Source organism: Rhinatrema bivittatum, chromosome 1 (assembly GCF_901001135.1).
Source record: "Rhinatrema bivittatum chromosome 1, aRhiBiv1.1, whole genome shotgun sequence".
Taxonomy (NCBI): domain Eukaryota; kingdom Metazoa; phylum Chordata; class Amphibia; order Gymnophiona; family Rhinatrematidae; genus Rhinatrema; species Rhinatrema bivittatum.
The window spans coordinates 201,001,996-201,015,768 of NC_042615.1; positions in this window are offsets into that span (position 1 = coordinate 201,001,996).

Genomic DNA, 13,773 nt, shown 5'->3' on the forward strand with positions numbered 1-13,773 from the left:
CCAGCATTAGCTCTGTTTCAACCAAAGACAGTACATACGTCACAAAAGATACTCTAGCAGATGCACTAGCTCATGTTACACACATCAACATTGTTCGCTGTTCCATGTATTAATTTTACTTAATTTTTAACTCATTTTATTTTTTACTTTTACCCTATTTTATTCTATTTATTTTGTTTCATCTATTAACGTTGTTTAATGATTCATTTATTCCTATTTAATACTTTTGTTCTATTGTTCAGACACCTTGTTTAATGTAACGCCTCAACCGCGACTGTTTTGTTTTAATGGAAACCAATTTGATTTGATATTTGTATCGAGAATGTCGGTGTATAAGAATTCTAAATTAAATAAATAAATAAATAAATAAATAAACCAAATGATTCTCATCCATCAGCTAAAAAAATATTTATACACTTGAAGCAACTGTATTCTGATTGATCCATTTCCTTTATTTCTGAAAATAGTCAAGAACCTTTGGATATGTCATTAATGTGCATTTTCAGTGGGCTAAAGAATCTCAGTTGTAAAATAACAAATTACTGTAACACTCAGGGAATCACTAGTGTCAATTATATCAAATCACAGAAAAATGGCTATTGTATATTGAATTATACTGCCTCTGCTTTCTTTGACTTGTTTCTTCAAATCTACACACACCACATATATTTTTTTTTAGAGGAAAAGACCTCAGTATTGATTGGAAGCATGAAACACTGGATCCAATCCAGTTGTTACAAACACTGGTCTGAAAAATCTTTCTTTTTCTTTTTAGTTTTTAGTTAAAAGTCCAACTTTCTTCTTTAATTCTTCAATTCAATGCTTTTTAATATTCAATTTTCATTAAACTTTCATCAAGCAGAGGTTTTGCCCGGCAGAACAGATTGCAATTGTAAATCAAACATAGCAGCATTTACTTATCTTAGTGTATCCCATTGCCTTTTCTTTTACTGCATCTTTGTGGGATCACTGCAACGCTGATAGTAAAAACTCTAAAACACAGATGTTGCCAGCGTTTCATAATTGCTGCTTTCAGCAGGCGTAACTTTGCCGACAAAGGTAAGGGGGGGTTAGATAGGGCCAGGGGGGTGGGTTAGGTAGGGGAAGGTGGGGGGAGGGCGAAGGAAAGTTCCCTCCGAGGCCGCTCCGAAATCGGAGCGGCCTCGGAGGGAACAGGCAGCGCGCGCTGGGCTCGGCGCGCGCAGGTTGCACAAATGTGCACCCCCTTGCGCGTGCCGACCCCGGATTTTATAAGATACGCGCCTGCTGCGTGAACAAAAGTACGCGCTCGCGTATCTTTTGAAGATCTACCTCTAAATCTACCAGTTCACTTTTATCCACATGTTTATTAACCCCTTCAAAAAAATGAAGCAGATATGTGAGGCAAGACTTCCCTTGGGTAAATCCATGTTGACTGTGTTCCATTAAACCATGTCTTTCTGGGGAGACCGGACTGCTAGGCCTCCGGAATCAGGCCCGGAACAGCTTACCTTCAAGGTCTGACGTGAGGGGAGGAGCCGAAACACGCCATAAGATCGGCGTGGCAGCATTGGAGATGCTGGGAGACCGGACTGCTAGGCCTCCGGAATCAGGCCCGAAACAGCTTACCTTCAAGGTCTGACGTGAGGGAAGGAGCCGAAACGCGCCATAAGATCGGCGCGGCAGCATTGGAGATGCTGGGAGACCGGACTGCTAGGCCTCTGGAATCAGGCCCGGAACAGCTTACCTTCAAGGTCTGACGTGAGGGGAGGAGCTGAAACATGCCATAAGATTGGCGCAGCAGCGTTGGAGACGCTGGGAGACCGGACTGCTAGGCCTCCGGAATCAGGCCTGGAACAGCTTACCTTCAAGGTCTGACGTGAGGGGAGGAGCCGAAACGCACCATAAGATCAGCGCGGCAGCCCACCGCTGCCGGCGCACCACCGCCGCCGGCGCACCACCAAAGCCATGCACGCCTAAGGGGTGTGCACAACTTGGTCTGGCTTACTCCGGACTAGGGCGGACTAGGAGGAAGCTTTACCTGTCTCCCGTAAACTGAGACTATGGCTAAGTGAAAGGCACATCATAAACTCTCATATTCTTGAGCCTGGTTTGTTCTCTTATTGTGCTATGCCAGCTAAAAGAAAAGGGAAGGTAAGGATCTTTCCTTCAGAACCCCTACCTCTACTTCTTCAGCTCGAGATCGACCGTTTTATGACACAGTTGGAAAAAGAGGGACCCAGTGAATCTGTTGGAATCCTCCCGGTAGGAGAACGGGAGGCTCCTTTGGATGAGGATTCCCTTTGTCCTGATTTACGTCCACCTCCTGCTCAACACGGTGCAGACGGAGATGCAACAACGACACCTACTGAAGAGGTAGGGCGATCACAAATTTCTGAAGGAGCAAGCTCCGTACTGGATTCGGAGGAGGAGGAGGAAGTAGGAGTTTTGGTGAGGAAGCAGCGAGAAACCTTCCACTCCAAATATCCAGAGGATGTGCGGCCAACAACAACAAGGCCAGAGACGGTAACATTGGGGGCATTAATGGACTTGGTTAGTGGTTTAAGTGTAACTGTAAACAGATTGGAATAAAAAATTGATACAGTATCCTCAAATTTACAGCAACAATTTCAGGGTGTGCTGCAGCAAGCAAATGAAGCTGTTACAAGAATAGAGGTAGCTGAAGAAAATGTAAAATATTTACAGGCTTTAAATACAATAATGATAAAAGATCAAACAGCCTGTTCTAGGCAGTTAGAAATGATAGAAAATAATATCAGACACTTGAATGTAAGGATTGTTAATTTTCCAAGAATTGCTGGTGAAATTCCCTTTGTGTCTTTTAAAAGATTTCTCATAGAAGTTCTTGGTTTTTCTGATAATAATATGCTCTCTATAAATTCTTGTTTCTTTGTAAAAAAAAAAAAAGCAACTTCTGCTCCAGTTGTATCTATCCCAGCAAATCTTACAAGCTTTTTGGAAAATTCTGCCCCACAGGATAGAGAGACTTTAATTGTTTCCTTAATAACAACATCTGACATAAGGAACTTAATGAAAGTATATTTTCAGAAATTTCCTATTTCATATTGTGGACAAGATGTTAAGATTTTTCCAGATTTAGCGCCAATTACTCGTAATAAGCTGTGCGAGTTTCTTGAAATAAGGCAAAGAGTACTATCTTTAGGGTTTTCTTTTCTGCTTAAATACCCATGTCGTTGCATAATAAAGAGGGGAACTGAGTCATTTATTTTTACTCAGGTGAAACAACTACGACAATTTGTTGAATCACGGGAACCAGTAACCTCTTCCCCTGTTGAACCTTGATGTGCAGGCGTTATGTTATGCCAGCTGTAAATGTGCTAATCCTCTATAAAGTTACTTTATTATTCTCCATTTGAATTTAACTCCAGTAGTCTCAGATTTATATTTAATATTCCTGTGACGTTTATTATAGAAAATGTGAATTTTTCTTTTTTCAACAGAATTGTCTTTTTTTTTTCTGAATTTGAGACTGGTTATCTTATTTTGGATAGGTCTGTTGAAATTTAAAGTTGCAATTCAATGGTTATATTGAATGTATAATTTATATGTCTATAATATGAAAATGATTAAAAATGATTAAAAAAAAACAAAAAACCCATGTCTTTCTATTTGCTCTACGATTTTGATCTTTAGAATAGTTTCACTATTTTTCCCGGCACTGAAGTCAGGTTCACTGGTTTATAGTTACCCAGATCGCCCCTGGAGCCCTTTTTAAATATTGGGGTTACACTGGCCACCCTGCAGTCTTCAGGTACAATGGATGAATTTAATGATAGGTTACAAATTTTTACCTTGTAAGCCCTGCAATTCTGTTGCTCCTTCTTCTTTTTTTCCTACTCTCTCCTTTCTGAATATTACTATATTCCATTCTTGGATTTCCATGTACCATGTCTTTGGGACTTCCACTATATCTAAGTCAGCTTTTTCCATGACTGCCTCTAGATCTAGGTCTTTATTTCCAATACTATGAGCATCAGTGCACATTGCTTTCCAGATACTGGATTTTTTTCTCTCATTTCTCTATAATTGTTTAAAGATTTACTTTCCCAAGTAATTTTATCTAACTTAGGGCTCTGCCCACCCATCCCTGACAATCCTAGTTTAAAGCCCTCCTCAGTAGGTTTACCAGTTTGAAAACTGCTGGAGGTTAATAAAAAGCACATATATGTATTTATTCAGTATGTATTCAGTTTGAAGAAAATATATCTTTGAAACACACAAATTTCAGTTTTGGAAAATAGTGAATAATGTAGTTTAGTTGCCATGGCAATTCATTTAGATATGCTGAAATATAAGTCAACAAACAAGCTGTAGATAATACCTTTTATTGGACCTTTTTTAATTTTAAGCATTGTTAGTCTTACAAATAAAATTACCTACAACTTTTTTATGGACATTTATTTCTATGTGTCTAATGAATGAACCAATTGAAGAGGATTTCTAAATCCAGACCCTTGGGACATTATCAGAATAGGTAACTTTCTCAGCAGTATGACAGTAACTTTGAAACAAGCACACAGGTGCCCATACGTGCGCGTGCAGTTGCGAGCATTCCTACGGTATGACTGGAATTTTAAATTATGCCTGCAATTGCATACATATGACTTAAAATATGCCTACCATGCAAACGTGTTCTCCTAATTGTAAGAGGTTACTCGGGCAAGTGTATTACACCTATCTTCCCTGGGACTCTGTTGGCTTTAACGCATGCAGGTAAGTGGATTTTAAAACATGCTCACATGAAAGACATTCCCATTTGTATCAATTAGTCCACCAGTTTGTCCAGTCCATTTCGAGGTCTTCCTTCTGGTTCTTCTGCCTGCACTCTCCCTCATTCAGTCATTTTAGGCCTAAACAGAGATTTCTCCAGACTGACACCTCATCAAGAGCAGAAGTAAACATGCATGGCTAAGTAATAACCCACTGCATGCTGCAGCCACCAGCTTTAAAATATGGATTCACCTGTTTATATTTTGGCCCCAGTCTGGAACCCTCCTGACACACTCCAACTCTCTTTTTTTTTTTTTTTTACGTGGGTCCGTGCACATATGCACATAATTTGTGGATTTTAAAACACGTGTTGCTCACAAGTGGCCCATACACTTGTGAGCAACGCTTTTAAAATTCATCCCACAATTGTAGAAAAAAAAAAAAGTGGGATTCCAATCCCCAAGGCAAATAAGGAACATACTCTGGAAAATTCCCCAAACAATTACAAACCATTGGCCATGGCCATTTCCTGATACAAACTTAACACACCACTACATAAATTTGAGATGCTGCATATGTGAAGTGCAACTAAATATTCAAATACTTAGGTGTCCTTTTGTAAATGGTGCATGCTGGTCACGAACGTTTCTTGCAGTTGCTTCATATCATCTTTAGACACGGTTAAATTAACATTCCAGAAAGACTTGACAGGTAAAATAATGTGACACTGCCTTTACAAAATGTGTGTCAGGTTTCATACAGAAAGAGGTGGTGGATTGGTTTCAGGTGTCCACATGACTATAATCATCCTTGGGTTGTTTTTTTTTTTTAAAGCACTAATTGATATTGTTGCTATCAGTTTCAGTAGCGAAGCCAAATCCTTTGATGGCATGGAGCCCGAATTGCCCTATCAGCCCTAGAACTGGGCCACCCAGAGCGCAAGGATCGAGGTGCGTTGATAGGGTAGCGCGCAGAAGCTTACACTTTTGCTGCTTGTGCTGTAAATGCTGTATATAAATGAAGGTCTTTCCAGTGCTGTCAATCTGGCAATTTTCAAAAAATAAAAAATAGAAAGGACTGGATATTTTAAAGAGACAATTGTATAATTATTTACTAGCTTTCAGGCACGCCGGCAGGTTCCCCTGATGAGGTGCTGCAACATATTGGACAACAGATACAAATTTTGTATCATAACGTTTGGGGAAAAAAACAAGTTGGCAAGGATCAGATGGATACAGCAAATCACATATCAATGCGTCATCAAGATTCCTAAAACTATGAACTGTAATTGGGTTAAAAGGGAGACAAGGAACTATTTCTCATTCCCCTCCAATAATGTAGTGCCAGATAATTTGACTCCCTTTCCTTAACCTTGCTAAAGACAGTTTTTTCTCCATGTTCTCATTAGACAGTTTTTTCTCCATGTTCTCCATGTTCTCATTAGCATTTTAAAAAAAATGTCAACGCAGGCTTGCAGGAGCACGCAACTCCAATCCTTTAGGGCTGCACAAAACTCTGGTTTTCGGGATACCTACAATGAATATTGGTCTAAGAAACAGGTTAATTTGCCTATTCTGATTACAGCCCTCCAGAAATAGAGCCGCACCCTCCTGCTCTACTGAGCCCTGATGAAAGGGATCAATGGGTGATCTCCCGACACATAAAATCTACTGCATATCTTAACATCAACTTACTAAGAGATGTGTGTATCAGGCTATTCACAATAGCCTAGCACGATTGCTTTTCCTTGTGCTGTGCCAGACTCAATATTTTAGGGCTAAGGGAATGTTTTGTCTGACGCTAATATAAGGCAATGAGCACATACAGGGCAGGGGCAATTTAACAGAGCCACTCGGGCTTGTGCCAGCAATGGGTTAAGCCACTGGGAAAAGAGCTAACTGGGGAAAAGAGGACAGTTAGGAAGTTCACAAAACTGATGGGAACAGCCCTGTAACGCAAGTCTCAAACTTTGTATTTTCAACACAAAGCAATCAAGTTGCCCCATGCTTTGCAAAATAGTAAATGTGGCGAGGTAAACAAAAAGCGCTACAGCTGTGGTTCTCAATGTGGTCGGTCCTCGGGGGCCAGCCAACCAGGCTGGTTTTCAGGTTATCTGCAATAAGTGCGCGCACCCAAGATTCCCATTGTGAGATACTGTATATTGTATTCAGATCTATCATACGCATTTTCACTGTGGACATCTTGAAAACCAGACTGACTTGGATGATCTCCAAGAGCCAGGTTGAGATCCAATGCTCCAGAGCATTAAATTGGTTATACAATATTTAGCACTCATTCTGGTCACATTTGTTACTTTGCATGTATTTAAGAGGTTGCCCTGCCTATGTCTACCTATAACCAACCTGCAGGGCAAGGATTCTCAAGCTGAAATGTAGGCTTCATTATTACTTTTAATAATAATAATAATAATAATAATAATAATAAAATGCAGCACTATTGACGTTTGCCCTCATGCCACACTCATAACAAAGTTAGGGCTGGCACTAACCTTCGATCTACGAGCCCCTAACTCTGCACCCGATAAAAGTTTCACTGCATCCTACAAAAGCGGTTAAGAACATAAGAAGTTGCCATAAGTGGGTCAGACCGAGGGTCCACCAAGCCCAGCATCTTGTTTCCGACAGTGGCCAATCCGGGTTACAAGTTCCTGGCAAGATCTAAACATCGTTATTTTTCCACCAGAAAGAAATAACATTGAGTAACGTAGCAGTAAAGAAAATACCTTCAAAATTCATAAAAGCATTTACATTTCAGTTTTGAGTGCCTGTTTAAAAAAAAAATACTTATGCAAATATCTAGGTCTATAACAAAGGGCACCCGTGCTCTTTGAGATGCTTGGATTATGGGAGGTAGAGAGCTGTCATCACGCTCCTGGACGGCTCATGTGCTGCACATGTGTGGCAAGTTAACAATGCCTTTGGTTGCAATCAGGGTCCAACCTACTTCGGATCCTTGGTCCCTCGTGAGGCTCTGGAGTTTTCCTTTGCTTTGCACACTTTCTGTGTGTTCTTGCAGCCACATCTTTGCCACCATGCTTGGCTCGTTTGTTTGAAGTACTAAAACCGTACGTCTCCCCAAAGAAATACACCTGGATAAATAGAACAGTGAGTGCACGACAGCAAACTTTTGAGCCGTCTGCTATCCTGCCCTCGTTTGCACTGCTGCCCGATTGTAGTGACCAGGCACAGAAATAAAGGCACCTGGATAATAAGGATGACCAGGACAAAGTTAAACGGAAATATGCAGAGCTAAAATTATTTATGCTAGGGGGCAGGTCTTCAGATCAGACACATAGGGACGGGGCACTGCAGCTCAGTGTATATAACAGATAAATCGAATCAGAGCAAATGATTTTAGTCACAGGGAGAGGAGATGAAAACATTCATAACAGATAGAAACAAGAGGCACTACTTAGAACTGAGAAAAAAAAATTAGTTTCAGTCGAACGACTTCAACTGTGCAATAGTAAATCTATTTATAAAACATCAAGGAGAAATCCTCTTTGCCAAACTTGTGGTTTCCTTCCGCACAAGCCATGGTTCAACCCCGGGCTTTTTCAATTGCAGTGTCTTACCTTTCTCCCACTTTTATAAGTGTATCAACATATTCCAGGGTTTGCGGTGTATTCCGCGTTAAAACTGCAGCAGACACTCAAATGAATAAACAATAATACTGACATGAATTCCTCTGGAAAATAAAATAGGCTCCTTGTAAGAACACATTTTAAACTTGTAATACAAGTAATCTATTTTCAGGAAATTCAACTCGTGCTGATTTAGCTAAAAAATAAAAATAAATAAAAAAATTATTGTGAAAAATGTGAACTCTTTCTCACTTTTTCGCTGGGCTGTCTCAATCTTGCATGGCCTTAACTCTTGGCAGAAACAAAAATCAGTTTGTGTACCAGGGCGTAACCCTTCCCGCTCCGTGATTTGTTTTAACTTTAATCCCACATAGCCTACCCGTTAGAAAGAAGGATTGTATGTTAGGGGTGCGCAGAGGTGCAACCCTCAGAGAACAGACAATTCATGTTTCTCACGGCGTGACCCTCTACAAATCACATAATCTCATTTTGCTCAAATCTTTAGAGTGCAGTCCTTCGGGGAATAGACTTTATAATTATGTGAATTATCTCGAACAGGTTTGTGTGTACTGGGAGCACTGCTATGCCAATAACAAAAACGATAAAATAACAGTGCCCTAATTCAGTGGCTTTGTCACGGAAGATCGTCAGAGAAGTAGAACATAGTACAAATAATGGGGATTTGCTCACCTAGGTCCTCATAGAAAGGTTTAAACCTTTAAGAGCTGGTAGATGACTTATGCATATGTTGGGGTTTTTTTTTTCCCCCCAGAAATACTAGAACATACTTATGTAATGGTATTGTCATCGCTACTGTTGAAATGTGCAAGCTCGCACATTTCTGCAATGATGTATTACCGACGCTGGGTGGCGCAACTTCTCTATCAGACAGTTGATCATATTAATTTGCAACTGCTACAGTTTCGTATCTTGAGATTCCAGACTTGAAACACTCACTTTTCGCAATCAGATTAAATGTTCATATTTCTTATTATCTGCATACAATATCAAATCAAGGAGATAATAATTGTACAGACGTTTATTAATTGAACAGAAGCGGTCTTGGAAGCAATGGACAGAAAATGTCAGCTCAAGTTATCAAACTGATGGGTGAGAGAACAAAAAAGATCTTTTCTTTGTCATCTAGATTTTAATTATTGCATCTTTACTGATGAGAGAAATCTAAATTCATTGTTTCTCACACCTTAGGAAGAAAAAGGCCTTACTGAACGACGTTCATTTAAGGATCATTTTCATAACCATGTTCTTTGTGTTTTGTTTCCTGGAAATATGAGACACAAGGGAAGTTATGATAACTTTTATGAAACGAAAGAGAAACTTTAAAAAATCTTTAAATATTTATTTATTTAACATGTTCTATTTCCATTATCTCGGAACAACCCTGATAAGTAGCTCCCACTAAGTAATTCAGTCATTGAAATAAATAACAAAACAGGCAATAACTCGGACTTTAAAAAATAAGGCAACAAACTGCTCAGTAAATACACATAACAGTGGGCTCTTAACTGGAAAAGGCCGCCACAAAAAGCAGCTGCCTTCAACGTTTTCCTGAAAAGAAGATCTCGCTTGGTGCTGTTGTACATAAACTTTCGTGGCCTCTGAGGCCCAGTGTTGAAATAAGGCTCGGGATGCATCGGTAGAAGGGTGCTTTGAGGCTTTAAAAACATAAGAATAAAGATTAACATTTAGGCGTAAACTCCTTTTGTTGGTCCCCCGAAAAATATTGCAGTCTCCGATGAAATGTCCAGTGCTGACTTGGTCTCATTCTTTGAGTGACAAAAAATAATAATAATTAAGAAAATAGGCTTTATAATAAACCTAGAGACCCATTTATTTAAAAGTGCATGACAATATAATAAAAGTCAGCGAAGAAGGAGGATCATTTGCGCCAGTGTTGCTCGGGTGCGAACGTGGAGCCAGATTTATCAATGAATATTCATTGATATATTCATATATATATATATATATATATATATTCATTGATATATTTATATATTTTTTTCCATTATTTGCAAAGGGAACAGCAGTGACACAGAAAGTGGCGAATTTTTTGTACCCGAGCAATACTGGCCTGCTCACTACGTGCGGCGGTTAAATCCTAATATGTTTTCGTAATCGTGCACATTTTGTTTTTGTTTCGTACGCTGTTTTTTCCCACAGTGCTATCTAAGTATAAGCAGATAAGTAATTAATATGCCCTTAGACGGAATAGGCAGCGCCCAGGAATAAATCTGCTGAAGCTGTTTACATTAAAATGTGCCCTGTAATCCACGGTGGTTATCCGTCTCTATACAGAGCCAACAGTAATGAACCTGCATTTAATCTCTCCTTTACAGTTACAAATGTTTTCCTGTAAATCATGATGACGGTTCTGTGCAAATAAATAAACGAACAATATATTACAGGTGAACTCGTTTGCAGATCACTGTCTTTAGTTACCTTTCCTTGAAATGATCAGCAGGTCATTCAGATCCTCCTATGTGAGTTGCATTGTCTTTAGCAAAGTTAGAAGTTTCTGGGTAAAAAAAAAATATATATATAACAAAAAGTTAATAACAAAGCGTCACTTATTTTCTAAAAAAAAAAAAGTCAACATACACAAAAAGAAGGCGATTTCTTTCCAGGAGTATCCGGCCAATAAAAACCAAATCCATTCACATGAATTAAAAGTAGCCATATATTTTTTTTTATTTTGTATTTATCATGCTTTAAAGTAACCCCGTCTGCGTTTGTACAGTTGGATTTTGCAAACCCTGGATGGAAGCGCCGGCGGCCTGGATCCCCAGCTCAGATCCCCCTCGGTCGCTTCTCCTGTTAAAGGCAGAGGGGGGGGGGGGGTGTCCGGGGGGGCTCTCACTCCCCGCACTCCCTGGTATTATTCTCGGTGCCTTCTCTTCCCACAGTGGCCACGCCGCTGACACTTCGCTTTACTTTCCGGCCCATAAATTACAGCCACTTGGGTTGCAGAGCAAACAAAGGCGGATCTCCTAGTGTGGGTCAGCATCGGGCTGCCCCGGCCTCAGTCGGCGCACCGGGGAAGGGGAGGCGAGGAGCTCGCCAGTGCCACTGCCGGAGACCACCCAGCTCGCCTGCCCGAGCTGTGCGGTCCCTCCCGGCAGCTCCCCGGGGTGCCCCTCTGCAGCGGAGTCCCAAATCCTCATCCATCCTCCTCTTCCTCTTCTCCTGGGGGGGGATTTACTGTCTTCAAGGCAGAAGAAACAGAACCCGCAATAAAGGGCAAGGGTGGGGCGGGCAGGACCGGGGGAGGGCGGCGGAATTGACAGCGTTGGTCACTTAAAAGACCAGAACTACAGGATTGTAACTTCACTGCAAAAATGTCTAGCAAGTTTGGTTAGGCCTTGTAAAATCAAGAGTCTTGCGAGCCATAAATTCTCCGTCTGAAAGCAGTTTCCACCCAATTTCTCCAAAATAACCCAATCCAAGGACAGTCACATACTGTATATACTGTAAGTTGCTTCCTAGGCTGGATACTGGTTTCTGTTCAGGAGCCAGTATCCGTACCACACTGGATACAAACTTGCTATTGAATAGATTTCATGTTTTATGTTTAAAAGCTTTTATAGCTGTTGACATCAAATACAAGCATTCTTGTTATTGGTTATAAAAACAAATCACCGAAAAAATTTTGTTTAGCTTTTTAAAATGTTATTGACAAAACTTTGCCAGAAACGTTTGATTATCTGTTGTTAAAGAGGCGATACTGAAGACTACAAAATAGGATGTTGACGATCTCTGGCAAAAAGAATAGGCGGGTAACAGAAAATGAATCTACAGAGAAATCTCTATCATATATAAGATATGTTTAATACACGAAACAACAAATCAAATAAATATTGTTTTAAAAAATAAAAATTAGTTTTACCTTTTGCGCTTGTAAGCTTTAGAGGAAATGTTTTTCTTTAAATATTTATTTTCTCTTTGGATAACGAAAAATACTGGATTGAAATATTGCATAGAAGTGGAATTTTTTTCTAATTTTAAACGGATATGAGTTTCTAAAATATTTTTATTCGATTTGGTCAATGGCGTTTTATTTCTTTATAGTAAGAACAATAATCATGTCTAGAAGGTTTATTATCACTAATTAACAATTAGCAGATTATTATTATTATTTTACATAAGCACCAGGTAGAAACAAAGGTAATTTATTTTCCTTCATATAATGTAATCAAGGCATTACAATTATTTGTAAAGCGCAATTAAAGCGCAAACGTTCAATTGTTCTCTTATATATATATATATATATGTATATTTATAAATATATTAATATTTACAAATGCACCGTTTTAATAATTCAGTTATAAGCCCATATGACCCTACAAAACAACTTTTCAAACAGTGCTTCCTAGGAAATGAAACGCCAAATACGTCCAAATTGTCAGTAAGAAATCTATTTCATTTCCATTTTCAGATTTTGCCGTAAACTAATTTAAGATGGAGCTTGCAGTCCTATTCAAGTAGACTACAATCAAAGGACAAAAAAAAAATTATTTTAATTTGGTTTCCCTGCCAAAAGTCAGCAAATTGCTGATTTTTTTTAGGAGAACCGCGTTTCGGAAAGGATTTACTTCAGCAAGATAATTTAAGTTGGGAAATTATTTTATATAGATTTTTTTTTTATCTGCCAGTTATCTAATTTATGAGTAGATTCTTCAGGATTTGGTTGATTTTGCAACAGATGGTTTGACTGAGGAGTTAACCAAAGCACATAATATGACCAGTGTAATGCAGAGCAGATCCCAGCGTGGCTTGGTACGGGTTAATAGCTCAGGTCTTGCTCTAACCAAGTTACCCACGTCTGACTACAAAATCAACATCGCCCAGCCGGAGTCAGCCAATCAGTGCTGGCCTTCAACTGGGCTGCAGCCAATCAGAGTTCTGGGGTTGGGGCTGTCAGTCACAGGTGAGGAATGACACCGGGGCCAGAGCAGGAAAAAAAAAAAAAAAAAGCTAGAGAGAGACGAGAAAAAAAGAACAGTAACAGAGAGAGGTAGAAAAAGTGTCCATCGTCAAAGAATCCAGCTGTGGAGCAGCGCTACTCCAGGCTCCAGCTGCGGGGCTCTGCTTCGCGCGCCTCAGGCTGGAGGAGCAGGAGGTGGAGGAGCAGGAAGAGGGTTTGCTGCGAGCGGAGGAGGCGATGACATTCCCCAGCTGAGATCGGGAAGCGAGCTGCAGCTGCTGGTACCGCTCCGGGCTCCGGGGATCGGGGGTACGGGAGCTGCAAGCACCCAGCGCTCTCCCTCCCTCTCTCTCTCTTTCCCTCCCCCTCTCTCTGCATGTAACACCCTCCCTGATCACCCTACATCTCCCCCCCCCCCCCCCGTAAGCTCTACTTGCATCCTTCCCAGCTCTCTTTGTGCTTGGTACCCCACTTTCTAGCCCCTCTCGAAACCTGC